General features: G+C 51.0%; 1 protein-coding gene across 2 annotated transcripts in view; it reads right to left on the minus strand.

Moving 5' to 3' along the window:
- Positions 1-13,026, minus strand: part of RNF152 (ring finger protein 152) — a 79,582-nt gene extending 66,556 nt beyond the window's left edge. The window contains exon 1 of one of the 2 annotated variants that reach the window (XM_041739387.1): positions 12,895-13,026. The gene's annotated coding sequence lies outside the window, so the exon portion shown is untranslated. Of the gene's footprint in view, positions 1-11,390; positions 11,509-12,894 lie in introns of those variants that run through there. The other variant, XM_041739388.1, reaches the window with a different exon arrangement.
- Positions 13,027-19,166: the final 6,140 nt, after the last annotated feature.

A 19,166-nucleotide genomic window follows, 5' to 3' on the forward strand; every position in this document is an offset into this window, starting at 1 on the left:
ATGAAGCCCCATTCACCTCTACTCAGGGTGGCCACGGAATCGAATGGCTCTGCCCTCTGCAGCAAATCAAGGACAAGGAACAAAATGAAAGCCAAGGCAACCAGATGACAGAGGCCGGATCCCATTTATGCTTCAAAATTGATTATCACTGCCCTCTTAATTTACAAGGAATTCTAAATTGTCCGGACAGCATCTCTTTTTCAATTTCCATTCCCAGACTGGCCTTGATTCCTGCGAATGTTATTTTAAGAAGCACATTAAAGAGAGGGTTTGACACCTCCGTGGACCGGTTCCACAAATAAGGTGTCATAAATCTGGGGTAAAATCTAACATATTCCTTTTAACTTCGTAGTGAAGACATTTTTTTCTTGCAAATCAAAGAACTTCGTGTTGAGAAGAATGACCGCCCTAGATGCAATTCTCAAACACTTTATTATTTTGACATAAACTTGGAGGTGTGTGAACAAGTAATTTTTGATAGCTCTGACTCCGCCATTGGGGGAAATAAAAAAAGTAAACGAGTGATTCTGCAAAAAAACAAAACCACAAAAGAACCCCACTAACTCCTGTCAACTAATATTTAGCATTTGTGTGTAGAAATAACGGCAATTTATAAAAAGAATTCTGCTTGCTTGTGAGTTTCCCCTTCCGTAGACAAACCATTTACCTTTTTCTCAGGTGAAGCAACAGGCCCTGAAGAAATCTGGCTTATCAGGAACAGAAACGAATATGATTTCTCGGTGTGCATAGTGATTACACAGGAATCCGAGTTGAAAGAGTGACGTAAATGTCTAGCAATTGCCCTCAGGTGCTATGTGCATGGGGTTTGCAGAACTAGCAAACTAATTACTGTTTCTGGCAATTTGCTGCAGGTCCTAACATCCCCAGATAAATAGTTACACTTCCCAAAAAGAAACAGAACACAAAGGGTTATCATTGGAGCCATCAGCTAAAGACCAGAAAAATCTGTGGCTTATCCAAGGGCCTTATCAGTTGCCTTCAATCCCATGTGTTAGTAATGGAGATTCAAGAGGAGAAAATGCCAGCAAGTTGGGAGTCTGGGTTCAGTAGTATGGAGCTAGGCCCGCTTCCCTTCCCAACCCCCCCTTGGAATGAACAGACTCATCAGGAAAAAGCTCCCTTAACTGGAGGAGGAACACACTGGGCACTGTGTACACAAGCACTTCCTTCACACAACCGTTAGGTTCACAACAGTGCACGTTCCAGAAGCATCCCAGCTGCAGACAAAAGACAAGGCGACTCATCGGCTGGTGTCACATGGTTCCATCAAGATGAAGAAAAAACCAAAAACTGTCAAGAAAAGCATAAGCTTCGGGCGCCCGGGTGGCTCAGTGGTTGAGTGTCTGCCTTTGGCTCAGCCCATGATCCTGGGGTCCTGGGATTGGGTCCCACAACCAGCTCCCCACAGGGAGCCTGCTTCTTCCTCTGCCTCGCTCTGTCTCTCATGAATAAATAAATACAATCTTTAAAATAAATAAATAAATAAAGCTCCTACATAATTACACTCCAGATATCAGCACAGTGAGGAACCCAGAGCAGATACAGGGTCATGCATTTTCAAGTTAGCCATCAGAGGGTCCAGACTGCAACGATCAGCAGCAACCCAGCTCTGAATTGGACCCTAGCTCTCAAAGTTATTTCTCAAGATTAAATTCCACCATTCCTTCAACAAGTACTTATTGAATGTCTATGGTGTACCAACCAAGCCCTGCGCAGCAACCCTACCAGGCACAGCAAATACTACAGCTTAAAGTGCATTTTTAAAAGATCCCCTTAACTTTATGGTTATATTGTCTAACTCTAGTTTCCTCTCTTGCCTTTGCTAAAGAAATCTCTTCTTTAATAAAAATAACAATAAAGATCCTATCCCCAAAAGCACATTCATAAGTCAAAGGACTGACAAAGCCACGTGGCCTTCTGCAGGTGTCTCTGTCCTGTTCTCTTCTGCCTCTTTTCTGATGGTGATTGCATCTCTAACCATGTGGAATGTCCAAAAAGCCTGCTTCGGGAGGCTAAAAACAAAACAAACAAAAAAAAAAAACAACAACAACCACAGAACAAGGAAGGAGAGGACCCCTAAATAGGGTGGTCAACTCATCTTGGGTCTCCTGGGACTGTTCTGGTTTTAAAACAGAATGCCCCTCAACCTGGGTATCCTCATAGTCCTGACAAGTGGAGTCAGTGGGTCATCTTACCCCGCAAGAAACCAGACCCTTGCCTTGGCTGGGAGGAGTGAGACCACGAAGAAAAGGAGGTTGGTGCTCTTTGAGGAAGAAGGCCTGATCGCCTGCAGGCTGTCCCAGAGCCTTTCGGCATCCTCCAGCTTCTTCCCCAGAAGGCCTATCATTTTAAACTCCACACCATTTAAGCAAAGTTTTACAAAGACTCTCCAACAACAAGACTCCGATGACATGACATACAAAGCATAATCTCATAAAAATGCCAAAGGCTGTAATTATTTGGACGTGGTTATCTTCGTGGCTAGTTAAAGAGCTTCTTCAGTTTAGAGCACAGCTACTCATCCCAAGATTTCCAGATTTCAACACCATGACTGGTGGGTGGTAGATGCTGAATAAAAGGGACATTAATAATAGTTGCCATTATGCAGCGTTTACAAAGCACAGGGCAATATGCTAAGGCATCTTATGTAAATGATTCAACTTACTCTCATATAATTCAATGAGGTTGACTGTCCTCCATTCTCCAGATGAAGACACCAAAGCCCAGTCAGACTTTGTTTACTCAAGGTCATTATGGCAGAGCCAACACTTGAACCCGAACCCATCTTGCTTCAAAAATTCCATGTTTTGGGGGGCTCTTGGGTGGCTCAGTCAGTTAAGTGTCTGCCTTCGGCTCAGGTTATGATCCCAGGGTCCTGGGATGGAGCCCCACATCGGGCTCTCTGCCCAGGGGGGAGCCTGCTTCTCACTCTCCCTTTGCCTGCCACTGCTTGTGCACTCTCTTTCTCTCTCTGTCAAATAAACAAATAAAATCTTTTTTTAAAAATTCCATGCTTTTCATCACTCAATTGAATGAGGATCAAGTAAGGTGGGTATGTATGGTAACAGATCAAGAATTGAGAGAGAAGAGTATCAGATACATTTCTTTTATTCCATTCCCTTTTAGCTTTGACATTGCAAAAAAATAAAAAGGCAGAAAACCAAATTAATTAGAAGTTTGTATGTTAAGCTAAGGCAAAGCAAGGATTTTACTTAGAATTGTTCTTAGCAAATGGTAAGCACTGAATTTTTGAATAAATTTAATATATACAATGTTACACCTAATATGGAGTTTAAATCATTGATTCTCAGGGTTTCTTTTGTTCAGCTCATTGTTTTTTTCTTTTTTCTTTTCTTTTCTTTTTTTTTTTTTTTGATTCTCAGTGTTTCCAAATGCTATTTTACCCATCACCAGAGGTGACTAGATGGATTCCTACCTTAGATTTCTTAAGTGTTAACATGACGAAGTAGGACCAGATGGCCAAGCACTTACCCCTGATAAAGGTGGTTCTCTACCTATGTAGTTGAATTAGCTATTAGTCACTTAAAATGACCATAGTCCTTATGTCTCATGCAACAAAAGGGCATTTTCTCTAAACAAGGTACAGAGATCCATCCACATTCTCCACAACCACCTTTAACTTCATATTAATCTGTAAGGAAGCAATTTACAAACCCAGCCCAGAGCAATACAACTGGAAAAGACTATCACACCAAATACTTTGTTTTTGAGACATTTATCTCAGCTCCACTCATTATCCCTCAAACTGAGAACATTATTTTGATGTTAATGTATTCGTGGCCATTCTCTCCAAGCAGCTAAACACATTTCCTCTTTCATAATAATGCCATTAGTAATGATCAAGCATTCTGAGGGTTAGAGTTTCTATCATGTGAATGAATATTCCAAAATCAAAAGAGGTAGAGCAAACCAGATGTCTATCACAAAGGCGTTTATGGCTACAAGCTAATTACGAAGGGAGCTATGCCAGCCAGTGGTGGACAATTGTCATCCACTGGGGTCAAGCACAAACGGCACAGTCTGCTTCTTGAGACTGTGGGATGTAAAGTCCCATATGTCCCCAAGGAGATGTTTTTGTGCGTTGTGCTGTCATTTTGGAAGAAGCAGACAAACTGAGGGTGAAAAACAGACTACCAATAACAATTCATTTTGTTAGAGGGATGACCCTCAAAAAGAATATTCACTTCCCAACCACTGAAATGCACACTGCAGCCTGGCAACTCCCATTTGATCCAATATTTAATCACGGTTAATGCAAGTAGGGGAAGCTCTTAAAAATAAGTTTCCCCTTGAGTTCTTTGGTGGTTCGGTCGTTTGGATGGACAGCTCTTGATTTCGGCTACAGTCATGGTCTCAGGGTCCTGGGATACAGCCTGGAGTTGGACTGTGCGCTCAGTGGGGAGTCTGCTTGTCCCTCTCCCTCTGCTCCGGATGCACCCCCCCACCTCCACTCACGTGTGCTCACTTTCTCTCTCTCAAATAAATAAATGAAATCAGGAAAAAGAAGTTTCTTTCTTAACTTCCTTTTAAGTCTACGGCCAAAAGCATCTATAATTCCTTTATCACTGTAGGTCAAAATCATTTCTGTGCTGTCAAAGATTCATCAATGATTGAGTATTTATTGAGCCCTTATGCTGTACACACATGGTGGGGAATATAAAATAGGTTCAAACCTCATCCAGTATTCATCTCCAAGGAGCAAGAGAAATGAGATCTTGCTGGTTTCAGTCCCTACATCCTCCAGCTCCAAGGCCCCCTTGGAGGAAACTGGATCCCTCACCCTTTCCTCCAGCTGAGCAGTGGCTAGAAAAGTTCCATTCGCATCCTTTTGTGAACTAGCTTGAGTGGGTTTCTGTTCTTTGCAGGTAAACAGAAAGAAAAAGATTGGGGCGCCTGGGTGGCTCAGTCGGTTAGGCATCTGCATCCGGCTCAGGTCATGATCACGGGGTCTTGGGATCCAATCCCATGTTGGGCTCCATGCTCAGTGGGGAGTCTGCTTCTCCCTCTGCCCCTCCCCTCTGCTCAAGCTCTCTCTCTCTCTTGCTCTCTCTCTCTCAAATAAATAGATCAAATCTAGGAAGGAAGGAAGGAAGGAAGGAAGGAAGGAAGGAAGGAAGGAAGGAAGGAAGGAAGGAAGGGGGCCCCTCAATCTTAGGTGATAATACAAGGCCATCTATGTATGATAAGTGCCCTTTGTAGAATGAATGACTTTCTTGAACAAAATGAGAGATGAAGGCAATTCTGTCAGAGAACTTTGGAGGAGCGAAGGATTGCTATGGGCTAAAGCTACAGAATTAACATTTTTTTAGAAGACTTAAGACCCAAATCACACCCTTAATAAAGCAGAGTATAGGGAGAGGATGTTGTAGGCCACAGAATATTCCAGAATTTTAAAACAAGCCATGCAAAGCATTTCTGGGAAAGAGTGGGTTAACCAGCCCAGCGAATGTGGCATTTTAAAGTCGGGCAGAGCCGAAGCCAGCAATGGACAGGAAGCCTGGGTCCAGGTGGGGAAAGCTTTCAAGGGAAGACTACAAAATACGAACTGCATCCCCAAAAGACAGAAGCCACTGAGAAGTATCGAGGCAGAGAATGAACAACTAAAATGGCCTACTGTCCTCAGGGTATCAGCGTCGTAACAGGGACCGTGGAGGGAAAGCCAGGAGGTAAACGTACCCACTCATGGTCCAGAGAGAAATAAAGTCCTCAGCTGGGATGTGGCAGGAGGGAACGGAAATGGAGGGAGACAAAGGAACTGTCACTAGAGAGGGACAGTTCACCCGTTCATCAGCACAATTCCAGTATTATTAAGAATGCTCCTGGGCAGCCTGGGTGGCTCAGCGGTTTAGCGCCAACTTCGGCCCAGGACGTGATGCTGGGGACCCGGGATCAAGTCCCACGTAGGCTCCCTGCATGGAGCCTACTTCTCCCTCTGCCTGTGTCTCTGCCCACCCCGTGTGTGTCTCTCAGGAATAAATAAATAAAATCTTTTAAATAAAAATTTAAAAATGGGGCAGCCCGGGTGGCTCAGCGATTTGGCATCACCTTTGGCCCAGGGCCTGATCCTGGGGACCTGGGATAGAGTCCCACATCAGGCTCCCTGCATGGAGCCTCCTTCTCCCTCTGCTTGTGTCTCTGCCTCTTTCTCTGTGTGTCTCATGAATAAATAAAATAAAAAAATAATGAAATAAAATAGAATGCTCCCTATTTCCATGGTATCTATCAGTGCTTTTGCCAAAATCTCCTCAATGCCTGTAGAACCCCAGTGAGGAGTGTCTTAAGCGTGCTGATCCGGGCTTATAAACAGAAAGCGAGGCTGGGAAGTTACATTTCCTTGGAAGGTAGGAAAGAGAGACTAGAAAGAAAAATCCCAGCACAGACCATGGCCCCACATCTTTGCCCCTCCCGGTGGCCCCCCTGCGTTGGGTCAGTACCTTCTCTGGTGAAGTCTGGCAGCCCAGCAGCCTGTGTGACGTCAGAATAGCTTTTATCACGCAGGATGCTCGCAGGGACTCTCCTGTGTGCACGAAGAAGTGGATCCAGTGGGAAAGAAGGCGTCTTGCCCTACTCAGGGCCTCCGCTCCCAGCAGATCATGGGAGCCCCCCCAAAAAATTTCTACCAAACAAATGGACTCCAGGCCTCCGCAGCCACATAGGCTCTAAGCCGGAAAACCACAGGCTCCAAACACCACCCAAAGGAGAAACAAGTCACCTTGTCTGCAAGTTGCTTGGCCTTGCAAGGCTGCTGGCCTTCAGTCTCCCCATGACAGCAAGTCAACCAGAAATTATCTAAAAATCTTAAACATGGGGCACCCGGTGGGGCTCAGCGGTTGAGCATCTGCCTTTGGCTCAGGTCCTGATCCCGGGGTCCTGGGATCGAGTCCTGCATTGGGCTCCCTGCAGGGAGCCTGCTTCTCCCTCTGCCCATGTCTCTGACTCTCTCTGTGTGTCTCTCATGAACAAATAAATAAAATCTTTAAAAAAATAAACTATAATAAAAAATAAAAATCCTTAAACCTAAAAGGAGTATTCTTTTCATCCAAATGGTGATTTCCATCCCTAAGGCGGGCGCCGGGACACAGGTAGCTCACGAAGCCAGGAGAGGAGCAGGAAGGCCCCCACCCGCCTCCCTCCGGGCTTCTGGAGGTTACCTCGGCCCAAGGCCGGGCACCTCATTCACCTTGCAAGTGTCCCCCACCTGGTAGGCCAAGTTCGTTATGAAGTTCAAGGGCTGAGCACTCGGAGGCCAAACATAATACAGAAGTGTCTTCTGGAGCTTCCCAAATAGATTTCAAGACTAGTTAGTTCCTCTGGACTTAATGCCCTCAGCCCAACCTCATGCCACTGAACCGCCCCCCGGGTGGCTCGGGATCTCCAATGGGCTCTACGTGGTGCTCCCGGTGGTGCTCCCGGTGGTGCTCCTGGCTGGCTTCTCAGCCGTTCGCTTCCAGCTTTCCCTCCCTTGGGGTGCAATGTTTTGTCACTCAAGGGGAGCAGAGGGCAGCCTCCACATTCTTAGGCAAAGGCCGATGTCCCCGAGTCATTGTGACTCGATGTCCCCTAGTCACTGTGACTCAGGCCCGCTGTCATCCCACCCTACCACCTGGCTAGGGAGAGCTGCTTTATAAAAGTGGCTTCAGCAAGGTGATCCCTGAGCCAGAGCCATACTATTCGGTTAAATTCCATGCTTCGGGGGGCAGCCCAGGTGGCCTAGTGGTTTAGCGCCGCCTTTGGCCCAGGGCATGATCCTGGAGACCCGGGAGAGCCCCACGTCGGGCTCCCTGCATGGAGCTGCTTCTCCCTCTGCCTGTGTCTCTGCCTCTCTCTCTGTGTGTCTCTCATGAATAAATAAATAAAATCTTTTAAAAAAATAAATTCCACACTTCGGCTGAAGGTACTTCTCTAATCCTAAAAATTCCAATCCATGCCTGCATTTATCACAACATGAACAGAGCTGTTTGAGTAACCAGCCCCTCCTACAGCAAAATCTCTCCACGAGCCACCAACTACTTAATCCACCGACCCTCACAACACCTATTCTTCAGCATCCAAGTATTTTTAGGGACAAGGCAACACGGAAGGCTTGAAAACTTATCACCCTGGTTGTCAACAGGATTTGCTGATGGAAGCACGAATGTCCCAGAACTCTGGATGTTCTGCTGAGCCTGTGACCAGAAAATGCCCCTTGTCCAAAATGCTTTTTTTCTAAACATCGGAGTAACAAGGGGGAGACCCAAGGCCACCCTACACACGTTCCTGTCCCCTCGTGAAGTCTCCTCTGTGGCCCTGTGATCTTTGCTATGGGAGGCCACCCCCCCGTGTGACACTAGGCCCACTGCCACTCCTTTTCTACCCCAGGCTGTTCCAAACGAACTCAGGAAGTCTTAGACGAGAGGCAGATGGTGAGGGAAAGAAGGTCTGTAAGTACCAGCTCTCTATTACATAATGCTAAGCACAGAACCTCCTAGAACTAACCCTAGAACGATCTCCTGCCCTAGCACTTCAGAATAAACAACAACTAAAACACGCAACAAGAGAGAACACTGTTAATTTTTTTTTATTTGATGATCAGTGTACAATCATACTAGTAAATATAATACCAACATATCAGTAAATACCACGTTGGGGTAGGACCAGAGCCTTGAAGATATTTATCATTCATTCTTTCACTTGATACTCACGTAATATCCAGTGTCTACAAAGCATGAGCTAGCCCCACGGGAACACACTCTATAACCTCATCTGGGCCGCGTGACCTGTAGCAGTCATTAGTGATGCTCACCTATATCCAGTGCCCCCTTTTTCAGGACAAGAGAAACTGAACTGTGATTGAAATGGGGTCACAGGACTAGCTCTGGCCAAAGCAATGCAAGTCACTTCTGGATCCGATCATGTCACTCACACAGCAAGATCCTCCACAGTTTCCGTTCCCACACTGCACACTCAAGATCATACCTCCATCGATTTGGGTCTTCGAGTGACTACGATGAGCAGGGCCTACCTGCTGACCACGCTGGACACACAGCAGGGGAAAGAAAGAAATTGTATTTAGCCACTGAGATCTGGAGGTGATTTCCTACTGCAGCATAACTGAACCTAAACTGCCAATAACATCACTGTGGAGAAAAAGGGAGAAGCCTGCAAAAAGTGCCTCTCCCCCAGCTGTTTTCTCAATCTGATAATAGAAAAAAAAAAAAAAAGCAGAGTTTGTTTCAAAATTCGAGTAATTCTTTGAAATGCAGAGGGTTCAGACAGGACAGACGGGTTCAAGCAACTCTGAGGGAATAAGGAACGAAACAGAATGACCTTTCAACAATGGCGAAATCTAAACATTCCTGTGGAATTCAGCTGAAGAGTTTAAAGACCATGAAGAAAAGGTCACCTTCTGACAACAGGTCCAGTCTCTTAGGAAGTAGTGATCTCCCCGATGAAAGAGGCATTCAACAATCATATGCCCCTCCCTCGGAAGTCCAATACCACCCTTTGTTCCTCTCTCCCCAGCTTCCATGGAACTTAATTAGAATCAAGTCTTCAATAAGCTCCCTGAAGGTGGTTCATATTTATGTCTCCAGACAGCACCACCCCGCACCCCACCCCTGGGCATCTCTCACAGAGCCTATTATTTATCAGGTGCTTGATAAACATCTGCTGAATGAATTAAACAAATAGTGGAGAAAGGACTCAGGCACTGGAGGCAAAGGTTGGTCTAATAACCCTTTGGGCTCCCCCAACCCACAGCTAAACACACTACGGCAGACGTCTGGGGGTGGGGAGCCTCCACCTAAAAAAAAAACAAAATAAGCATCAATACAACACTTTATTATGATTTATTACTGCACGCAGTCTACAGCCACAGTGAAACCTAACGCTGCTGTATGGTTATCTTTGTTCTTGGACGTGCATTTACATGTGCGGGCAGCTGTTTTCCCATGTGGAATTTTGTGTGTGAGGTATTTATTTTTTCTATTAAAAAAAAAACCACACCCTTTGTTTCTATTGCATTATTACACTCCTTATTATCCCATCACGTGGCTTTTCCTCTCGCAGGAACACAGCACACACCCTGCATTACTGCTGACAAAAAAAATTACTTGTCAAAATACCTCTATCCGAGCACCACTGCAAATCTGCTCTTCCCAAAGCGGCGGTCTTTGTCTCAGCTGGGACCAGCTAACTCCTTTACTTCTCCTAGTGATTCCTGGATGCTCGGAGTAGAAGGACACATGCCAGTGGCACTTGGGCTTTTGTAAAGTCACCTTTCAGGACTCCCCTAGAGGTGAATGACAAACCCTTCAAGTTTTTTAATTTTATTTTTCAAGGGCTTGGGGTGGGGGTGCAGGGGTGTTGGGGGGGGGGCGGATGGCGAGGGGACAGCCTGCCACAGACACAAGCGCTGCTGTTGCTGCAGTGCCAGAGAGAGCACCAGGAGCCTTGGGCCCTCAGCGATCCCTTCTTCCTACAAGATAAACCTTGAGTCCACCTCCATAAGCATCCTCCTTCCCGGCTCGGGGTGCGGGGTGCCAGGACTCTGCCCTCTAGGAGACAATGCCAATGCCAAGGTGATCCGACACGTCTGAAGGTGACGTTTTCATTGTGCTCCATCAAGATAACCCCAGATTGAGTTAGGCTGACATGGAAACAGAACTATCCTTGGAAAGAAAGGAGCAGGCCAGAGTTTTTGGACAAGAACCAACAACCTAAAGATAAAATGCAGACTGAGAGCCTAATGGTTCATGGCTATGTAAATGGAAACTTAACTAAAGCTCTGCTTCTGGTGGCTTTCTGCTCTCCCCGCCGCCCTCGGTTCCACCTCCCAGTAACTTGCTGCTGGCACGTCCCTCCCGAGATTGCAAACACTATTACAATGAAGGCTTGCAGGACAGGCATTATTTCATAAGAAGGTTACTACATCTGACCAATGCCCTAATTGAGCGCTGGTCCAATTTATAATCGGCCTGACGATGATACCTTTTCGACAAGCGATAGCCGCGAACAGACCGAAGCCAAAACATATCACTACCGATAAGAAAGCAGGCATCTATCCAAACCCCAAGCTCGGATACAATTGCCTCCGTACTCCATGCATCCAAATTCCCAGCAGTGCAAACCGGGTGGAACGGATTCGAGCCCAAAGGCACCCCTGCCCTCAACGACTTCTCCCAAAGCAAGGTTTCGAGGCATTTGCAATCTCCTCCTCAGAACCGGGAGTCAGCGGCGGCCCCCCACCGTCCACACGGGCAGGAAGGCGACGGGGTGGTGCAGAAAGCAACCGAGCGGCCCCGTGCAGACGCCGCTGGCCCGAATGACCCCGAGACACCCCGGCGGCTACCCAGGCTGCTGGGGGTTACCTGAAGCTGTCACCGAGGCCCTTTCACCCCCTCCTGCGTGATGACATCAAGTGGAAATGGTAACGCGTTTGGGAGGCAAGAGGCTGACAAGCAGGAAGCACAACTGAGCTCGAGCTTTGTTCAGCCTGCAGTGAAACCCGCGCAGGAAGGGTCAGGCTCGCGCAGCCGGGAGAGGCATCCAGGCAGCGTCCCCGGCCCGCGGGGGGGGGGGGGGGGGTGCGGGGCCCGCCGGCGCGGAGGGGGCGTAACGCCGCCAACTGCCTCCCGGGGAGGGATAAATACCCCCTCCTGCCCCTCCGCTGCAGTCTCCCCCGCCCCCAAGTTCTCCTCCCGCGGCAGAGCCTCCACCGGCAAGTGCAGCCCCGCCAGGAGAGAGCCGCACGAGCCGGCGAAGAAGAGCATCTCGGGGCAAAGACGCACGAGCGAGATGTGCTGGCGCACGGGGCTACGGGCACGCGGGGCGCCGGCTCCCCGCCCCGACACACGCGCCCGCGCCGCACCGCGCACCTGCCCGCCGCCCCGGGTCGCGTCCCCGCCGGCCGCGCCGCTCGCCCCGCACCGCGCGGCGCCCCCGCCCCCGCCCCCGCCCCCGCCCCCGCCCCCGCGGCGCCCCACGCCTCCCGCTTTGTCCTGCCGCTGCCCTCCGGGAGCAGGCGCCGGGCACGTGGGGCGCACAAAGGACCCCCGACCTCCGGCCCGCCGCCGCCGCCGCCACCGCCTCCGCCACGGCTGCCGCCCCCCTGCCCGCCCCCCACAGGGCTTCCCGGGGCGCCGAGCGGCGCGCGAGGGCAACTTCTGGGGCGTGGGGACCTGCTTGCCGGGGGCCGGCGGGGGGCGCGGCCGGGTGGGGGCGCGTGCGGGTGGGGGCGGCCGGGGCGCGTGCGGGAGGGGGGCGGCCGGGGCGCGTGCGGGAGGGGGCGCGTGCGGGTGGGGGCGCGTGCGGGTGGGGGCGGCCGGGGCGCGTGCGGGTGGGGGGGCGGGAGGGGGCGCGTGCGGGTGGGGGGCGGGAGGGGGCGCGTGCGGGTGGGGGCGGCCGGGGCGCGTGCGGGTGGGGGGCGGGCGGGGGCGCGTGCGGGTGGGGGCGGCCGGGGGGGCGCGTGCGGGTGGGGGGCGGCCGGGGCGCGCGCACGTGCACCCTCCGGGGCGCGCTCGCGGGGCTGGAGCTCCAGGGGGCACCCGAGGACTCGGCCGAGCCGCCGGCAGCGCCGCTCCCCCGCCCGGCCGCCAGCCCAACTCCGCCGGCGCTCGCGAGGACCGCAACTCCGGGGACCCCCGCCCCGCCGGGCCCCGCAGCGCCTCCCCGGGCCCCCCGCGGCCCGCCCCCCAGGCCCTGCCCCGGGGGAGCCCCACACACCCGCGGGCCCCGGCCCCGGCCCCGGCGCGGCCGCCGTGGGGGCGCAGGCATCCCTCCCCGCGCGCCCCTCTCGCCGCCCCGGCCGGGTGGGGGTGGGGGTGGGGGTGGGGGTGGGGGTGCAGAGCCGAGAGCGAACCGAAAGTCACCGACCTCTCTCCGCAGCGGGCTCGGGCGCTCCCCACAGAGGCGGCGGCGGCGGCGGCGGCAGCATCGCGGTGCACCCGGCGCGCCCGGCCCCGCGCGGGAGGCGCCCACCTGCCCGCCGCCCTCGGCGCTCCCGGCCGGACCCCGCCGCCAGGCGCTCGGCTGCGACCGGAGCGTTTAGCGTCGCCGCCCAGGCCCCGGCACCGAGGGCGGTGGGGCGGGAGGCCGGGCTCCGCGCCCCGCGGCACCGCCCCTCCCGGCGGCTCCGCCCCCGCCACCCCCCTGCGGCGGGCCCTGGCCGTCGTCGGTCCGCCCGCGGCCGCACCGCACCCCCACCGCACCCCACCCCCGACGGAGGGGCCGCCCACCGCGTGCCCACGTGCGCCCTCGCACCTGGACGGGGCCTCCCCCGCGCGCGGGGACCTGAGCGGCGAGCAGGTGCGGGAGGAGGCCGCGGGCGGCCGGGGGCGGGGACCGGAGGCCCCGGAACCCGGCCCGGGGTCCGCGCGTTGCGGTTCCAGAACCTGCCCTGGCATCCGCGGCGCCGCGATACTTTTTGGCTGCCCCTACAAGTTCGCATCAGCCGAGCAGGGAGCGGTCCTGCTTTTGCGAAGGGGAAGACCGAATGGACGCCCGCCGCCTGGCCCCCGGGCCGCCTGGCCCCCGGGGCGGGGAGAGGCGCGCCCTGAGGTTCTGCGGCGGGTGCGACCCCCGGGGCCCCCCTCCTTCTCCACCCTGAAACCCAATCCTGCCCAGGGAACATGCTTAGAATGACTAGTTCCTCCTAGAAAATGTAAAGACGTGGGTCCCTTGCCTCTTGGGTTGACTGCAAAATTGAAGAATGGAAGACGGGGTCGCTGGCAGAGGGTGGTACCCATGCTCCTTGGTGCCTTGTTAGAGGATTTCCTTGCAGAATGAAGATCCAGAACTCTCTTCTGTGAGTCCGGTAAAGCTAAGCCTACCAGTGTGCCTGGACCTCCAGCAGCCCGGTTAACCGAGTGGCCCTGAGTCCAACAACAGAGCTCGCAGCCTTTTCCCTGGCGGCTGGAACGGAGCTGGCTGCACGTTCTGCTGTCTCGTCCACAAAGAGCGAGCTCCCGTCCTGACCTTTCCCAGCAGCTCACTGAAGTGCTTCTGCCAAGAAAATGAAAAGGAAACCCCGCCAACCCTCGGGGGGCTCTGATGACCTAGTAAAACTCAAAATGTACTCAACTGGCCATCCTTGTCTCGTTCCACAAGTAAAACCTGTTAACAGTGTTTCCAAATGTGTTGTCACCAAGCACCTACAGAAATCGGTCACCAAGAGACAGCTTTATAGCTTTATAGCTTGATGGGTGTCAGTCCTCTCTTAAGCTCCAAATGAAAGTGTTCACTTGGCCAACCTGTGTCCTTTTGTCCTCTGAAGTCATATCCTCACTGTGCACCTGGCAGGAGTGAAAGCTAGCTGCGTGTCTGAGAAGCCTCAGGTATACTTGAAGCAGAAGACCGTAGAAGTCTTTATTTTTGGCCTCCAATTTAGGGCTTTTTTTTTTTTCTTTTTTTTAATGAGAAGCTAATGAGAGTATTGAAAACTCTGATGTTGACCAGGAGCTTGGAATAGGATGGTGAGTTATCACACCCTGAAATTTCACTAGGACAGTTTAGCCTGTAAATATTATGATGATACAAGAGTGACTCTAAAGACTACTTTTAAGAAGCTAATTTCAGGGACCAGTAATTATTCCAAAATATTTAAACTCTCTTTTTTCTCAGCTGTTTTCAAAACAATCCTCTGGGAGGATTCAAGCATTCAGCCTGGTGTGGGGTAACTTCCATCCTTACTCAGTCAGTCCCGCTGGCTGGTATTTTGATTCACACAACATCATGGGTGTTCTCTGCCTTCCGTCCAGTCTTGTAAAGCCTTCACGTAGAGAAGGTTAATTAACTGGGGCAGACTGGGATAGGCCAGTTCTGAGACTAGTTGGGGGCAGGCAACAACCGATTAAGTCAGGGGAGAAACAGGCAATGACATGTCTGGACAGATTCTTCGGGGAGGCAGTCCCGGGAGCAGGGCAGCTGCAGCCGGGCAGTGATCCGAGCTGCAGGCCGGCAGGCAGCATGGCCAGAGCTCCTGGCCTCCCACTCACACCAAGTGGGAGTGAGATGGGGCCGAGGCAGCGTCCCAGGTCTTGAAGAACTAGGGTGATTGGGATGGGCTCCGGCACTGGAGAGCAAGATAAAGATCAGTATTCATGAATTCATTCAACACATTATTCCTGGAGTATGGACTGTGTACCAGGAACTTGGCCCCAGGATCAGAACAGAGAAGAAAACAGACCCAAGGTCCTTCCCTCACAGAACACACATTCTAGAAGAGAAAGCAGAGGGGCACCTGGGTGGCTCAGCGGTTGAGCATCTGCCTTTGGCTCAGGTTGTCATCCCAGGGTCCTGGGATCGAGTCCCGCATCGGGCTCCCTGCAGGGAGCCTGCTTCTCCCTCTGCCTGTGTCTCTGCCTCTCTCTCTCTCTCTGTGTCTCTCATGAATAAATAAATAAAATCTTAAAAAAAAAAATAAAGAGAAAGCAGAGACCATACAACAGAAGGAATATAAGTAAAATAAACTGTGTGATGGGGGGGGGGGTGAAAAGGGAAAGGGGAGCAAAGCAAGCAGGAAGGAGGGTGATGAAGTCTCTGAGTGGGAGGGAGGCTAAAATTTCAGTTGGGTGGGCAGGGAGGGCCCCCGGTGAGGAGGTGCCCCTTCAGGAGCGTGCTGTAGGAAGTGAGGGAGCGAGGCAGGCCCTAAATGGGGAAAGACTTGCCCTTATCTGACAGGGCACAAGAGTAGGTCTGTACTTCCCACGGGCAAAGGTTGAGATACTAGGACTGGGTCGCAAGGTCAATCAGACCAGAAACATTCACCTGAGGTTGAAGCAAAGCTGTTTAAATGCAGACAGGGGTGAGTTCTCATCTTTGTACCCACAGCATCGAGCACAGGCACCCAACAAATGTTTTATTGGCCTGGGCCCTTAGACCTCTGAGAACCTGGGAGGCTCTGAGATAAAGATGACCCCATAATACCAGGAACAGCCCTTCTATTAGGGATGACACTTCCACAAAAGAATGTGATGATCTTGGGGCACCTGGGTGGCTCAGTCATTTAAGCGTCAGACTCTTGGTTTCAGCTTGGGTCGTGATCTCGGGCTCATGACACTTCTGGTCACCAAAGGTGTGGGTTTTTTTCCCCCACAACAGACAATGCTCTGTGACACCAGCTAGGCGTCCTAAAACTTAACTCAATTCTGACACTACCTGGATGACGGGCAGATCCCACAGGTTAAGGGTTTAGTCCTACGACACTGCTGCCCTGTCCCCCATGCCGTTTCCAAGTCCAGGGTGTCACCTGTGCTGCATCCGACCACCGATGGGACATAGAACAGAGGTTCCCATCACCTCCTCCCTAGGTTTAACTGATCAGTTAGAGTGACTCACAGAGTTCAGGAAAAGTTTACTTACTCTTTATCAGTTTACTATAAAAGGACATGATAAAGGATCCTGATGACCGTCCAGATAGAAGAGATGCGTAGGGCAAGGAAGGTGGGAAGGCGCTGGGAGCTTCTACGCCCTTTGTACGTTGGGGATGTTTATGGAGGCTTCATCACACAGGCATGAAGGACCATTTACTAAATCCATGTCCAGCTGCTTTTCCCTCTCTGGAGAAGGGGAAATGGGACTGAACATTCCAAGCTTCTCATCCCAGTCTGGTCTTTCTGGTGATCGACACTCACCCAAGGAGCCCACCGAGAGCCACTTCATTAGAACAAAAGACATTCCTATCACCCAGGAAATTCTCAGGGGTGTAGGAACTCCATGTCAGGAACTGGGGTCAAAGGCCAAATATTAGAATAGATGATGCTCCTGGTGCTCTTATCACTTAGGACATTACAAGGGTATCAGGAGCTCTGTGCCAGGACCTGGGGACAGAGACCCATAGAAATATATGTATGTTTTCTGCTATTTCACACAAATCAATTTGGTTTAAACATCTGTTAGGAAGGATGATAATGTGTTTGGTTAAATATGCTTCCTTGGCTTATCATTGACAGCATGTGAAAGCTGGCTCACCATGGGGTGCTCCTTCAATATTTTCAAACAACGTTACTGGGGTACAATTTACAAACCATAAAATCCACTTGTTTTTAAGTGCACAACTATTACTGTAATTTGATTTCAAGTTGCAGTTTTAACATATAAAACTCAGACATGTGAAGCAGAAAACTCACCCCCATCATGGGGCTGGATGAAGATCTTTAGAGGTTGCAAGCCCTGAGTAGGGTTTGTTTCCTGTTCCACTTCCCTCTTTCCTTCCCTTCTTCTCTTCTTGCTTCTCTCCTTGTCCCCCTCCCTCGTCATTGTGTGTTAGGGGCTCGGGGTAGAAGTTAAAAGATCTTCCCTGCCCTCAAAGATGGGCAAGGCAGTCACAAGAAGCCATGAAAGAGATCATCTCATAAATTTTTTTTAAAGGTTTATTTATTTGAGAGAATGAGAGAGAGAGAATGAGCCAGGGGAGGAGGAGAGAGAATCTGAAGCCGGCTCCGTATTGAGCCCGGAGTGGATTGTTCTATGTGCAAATAAAGGAGAAACCCCCAGGAGCCAAGTGTGAGTTTCTCTTACTCACTTTGCAAACTTACTTTTCCCTTATGTGATATTTGCCACCTTAAGGCATGTATAATCTTTTCAAAAGTCTAGAAGAAAAGTCTTAGACTCTATATAGTCTAGATAGTTTGATAATGATTGCTAACAGGAGTGCTAACATTTCAAAACTGGTTTTTATTCTGGGGCCCTACTTAAGCCAATTCTGACAGACAAGTTATTCCAATAACGTGTCCTAAGTGAGAAAAGTAATATACTTCACACATTGTCTAATCTCTTACCTACTTAGAACCAGGTACTGTCTACCCAAGGACAACGAAGCCTCATCTGGAACAAAATCCTGAAGTGTTCTGGAAACCCCAAAATTCACAGGATCTACATCTAGATTGCTTTCTAAAAGTGGTGAGGGATTGAACAAAGCCGTCTCGCTTTTTTTTTTTTTTTTCCTGCCTCATCTTTGACACACACACCCGACATGGCAAATCAGCTGCCGAGGATGATGAGAGCATAGTCAGCGGTAATAGTCAACATGTTTCAGCAGCTCTAAGCCCAGGCGTCTACCAATTCATTTGGATGATGACCATTAACAATATGGCCATTCTGTGTGTCCTGGCTGAATGTCAGCCTTAGACTAATGATGCCAAAGTCCTTCTAGACACCCCCACCCCCTCAACAGCAGGTATCACATTAGTACAGTTGGGGTTGAGCAAGATCCCCACACCCACCAGTCAGTTGCTACTGTCTGCGCTAAGTATGGTGGAGGGAAATCACTGTAAACTGAGCTCAAGTCCTTGTACTGTACAATCACCGTGAGACACTGTTCTCACTGCCTACTGGGCTGGGGTGACTATATCCGATCAGCCAGGGAAGGCCTGGAACGTGCAGTTCTTGTCACTCAGGGCCCCTCCCCCTCCCGATGCACCTTCATCCATGCCCATCAATCACTGTTCTCTCTTTGCTTTCTATCAGCTGTCAGGTTCCTGGAACCCACTTGGCTCCCCTCTTCATGGCCAGGTAGATGGTGCAGTGGTGTAGCTGGGAGACAGGAGAAAAGGAAAAAAAAGAAGGAAGTTCCATCTCCATTGTTCAGACCCAGGTCAGAATCTCAGGCTTTGCCCTACTGGTCCTAGAAGCTGGCTCCCATCCCTCTGGGGCCCAGGCTGTGTACTCCATTCCTAGCCTGCCGCTTACTCAACCTGGCACCCCTTAACCTGATCCACATCCAGACCCGGCTTTACCCACCCCCTTCTCCCCACTGTCTCTGCTCTGAGCCACAATCCTGAGCTGCAATCTTTCCAACACAAGGGAACCACACATCTGTTTCTGGCCCTTTTGGATGGGGAGGGTCAAATCAGGGCACCCTCTAGCAGTCAGGAGGAGCGATGGCAACCCGGCCTGCATCACCTTCAGGGCGGACCCTTGTAGAGGTCAGGATAGGGCCATGGAGAATCGGATGTTCTCCACTTACCTTCTGCCTCTTTTTGCTTTACTGTCCCTCCTCTGCTATTACCTCTCCCCCTCCTGGGAGTGGAGCATGTTGGGAAGGGGGATGGCGTAAAGCACGCCTCACTGCCTTCTCAACCTTCCTGCTTCAGTTGCTTCTCCTTCGCACATCAGACCGTTTGGAAGAACACAAACCATTCTACTAC

The sequence above is a fragment of the Vulpes lagopus genome, chromosome 24 (assembly GCF_018345385.1).
Source record: "Vulpes lagopus strain Blue_001 chromosome 24, ASM1834538v1, whole genome shotgun sequence".
NCBI lineage: Eukaryota > Metazoa > Chordata > Mammalia > Carnivora > Canidae > Vulpes > Vulpes lagopus.